Source organism: Schistocerca piceifrons, chromosome 5 (genome assembly GCF_021461385.2).
Source record: "Schistocerca piceifrons isolate TAMUIC-IGC-003096 chromosome 5, iqSchPice1.1, whole genome shotgun sequence".
In the NCBI taxonomy this organism is placed as follows: Eukaryota; Metazoa; Arthropoda; class Insecta; order Orthoptera; family Acrididae; genus Schistocerca; species Schistocerca piceifrons.
The window spans coordinates 381,160,680-381,162,511 of NC_060142.1; the positions used below are offsets into that span (position 1 = coordinate 381,160,680).

The 1,832-nt window shown below is 50.7% G+C and overlaps 1 non-coding gene across 1 annotated transcript; it reads left to right on the forward strand.

The window, feature by feature from the left end:
* The first annotated feature begins 1,369 nt into the window (after nucleotides 1-1,369).
* Nucleotides 1,370-1,444, forward strand: Trnas-uga. The gene has a single exon. It is a non-coding gene; the product is annotated as a tRNA-Ser (tRNA).
* Nucleotides 1,445-1,832: the final 388 nt, after the last annotated feature.

The following is a 1,832-nucleotide window of genomic DNA, read 5'->3' on the forward strand; positions in this document are numbered from 1 at the left end:
GTACAAAACAATAACGGACCACGTTCCTCTTCTGGGCGCGTACCTCGCTAATCCCGTTATACCTCGCGTTGGTGTCGGGTACGTCTTCACGTGTGGTGGTGGATTCTCTCCACTGTCCTGGTCCTTTCTTGTTCTGATACTTATAGGCAATAATTACATTCTCCTACCCGGGACACCCCATCTGGTTGGGGGATCAAGCAAGGCACTCCCTAAAAAATTAGCGTAATATGTTCGCTATCTCGGGTGTCTCATAAGCTGCGAGTGATGTTCTTGTAGTAAGGCCCAAAAGTCGAGCACATTCTTTCTGCCGTCTCGGGAAAGATAACGCACAGTCAAACCTCGAATCCAAGTCACTGCGTTTGTCTTTGTTCGGGGATAGTATGTCCTATCTGGGAGAAGTAGTATCCGTGGTTCTATTGCTTGCGGCCCCACCAGAAGGAGGAAGGCCATCATTTTCTTGACCAAACACCATACGTCCGCCGAAGGCCCGCATATCAGGCATATCCCGCATGTCTATAACATTGCACTGCGGACACAGTGGCTCGTCAGACATATGAATGGTATGCAACCTGGAACGAGTCACGTATTTCCCATTTACCACCTGATACCACAGTGCGCGTGTTCCCGTATCAAGGAGTGGATGGTGCACTGTACGCCATACCACTGACCACGTAACAGTTGGTTGCCGGCGCTCTACGCCATTATTCGGCCGTCGTCGAGTCAAGATGTGATATATATCACGTGCCGTTGCCGTCCTGGTAGTCGGTAGTTCCATATGTACATAACTGTGTTCCACAAAAAAGGTTCGCACATGGGCAAGCGATGGTGAGATGTGAGACAACGCTACCGGAGCCGAACGAGAAGGTGGAGCGAGTTCGTCTATCAAGGTGCCCGTCAGACTTGTCCGGTGTCGTGTCCATATCTTCATCATTGTAGTTATATAAATAGCCACTGCTCGGTCGCGTACGTGGACTAGTGCAAGACCTCCACGACTACGAGGAAGGGTGAGGGTTTCGTATCCGACCTTAAAAAGCAGACCTGTACTCACAAAATATCCTAGTGCCGCCAGGATTCGGCGGGCCAACACCACCGGCATAGGAAGAACTTGTGCCAGGTGGGGGATGTGCCAACTGAGCTACCCAAGCATGACTCACGCCCCGTCCTCACAGCTTTACTTCGGCCAGTATCTCGTCCTGTACCTTCCAAACTTTACAGAAGCCCACAGGCTGTGGCTAAGCCATGTCTCCGCAATATCCTTTCTTTCAGGAGTGCTAGTTCTGCAAGGTTCGCAGGAGAGCTTCTGGTAAGTTTGGAAGGTAGGAGACGAGGTACTGGCAGAAGTAAAGCTGTGAGGACACGGCGTGAGTCGTGCTTGGGTAGCTCAGTTGGTAGAGCACTTGCCCGTGAAAGGCAAAGGTCCCGAGTTCGAGTCTCGGTCCGGCACACAGTTTTAATCTGCCAGGAAGTTTCATATCAGCGCACACTCCGCTGTAGAGTGAAAATTTCATTCTATATATGACGGTAGTATCTGTTCCCGAAAGAACAGTTACCGTGGATGACCATGCAGCTTTGCTAGAAATGAAATGATAATTAAATGGACATCCTAGCTGCAAACAGGCGTTGATGTACTTCATTGGGGACATGTTGAAAATGTGTGCCCCGACCGGGACTCGAACCCGATGGGCAAACATCTATTAGGCGCACTACGAATGTAGTGGTGTGGACATGTTGGGAATGTGGATCTCACGGGGAGCGTGTAAGGGATAAGTCCCCGCAGTGGCTCAGATGGATAGAGCGTCTGCCATGTAAGCAGGAGATCCCGGGTTCGAGTC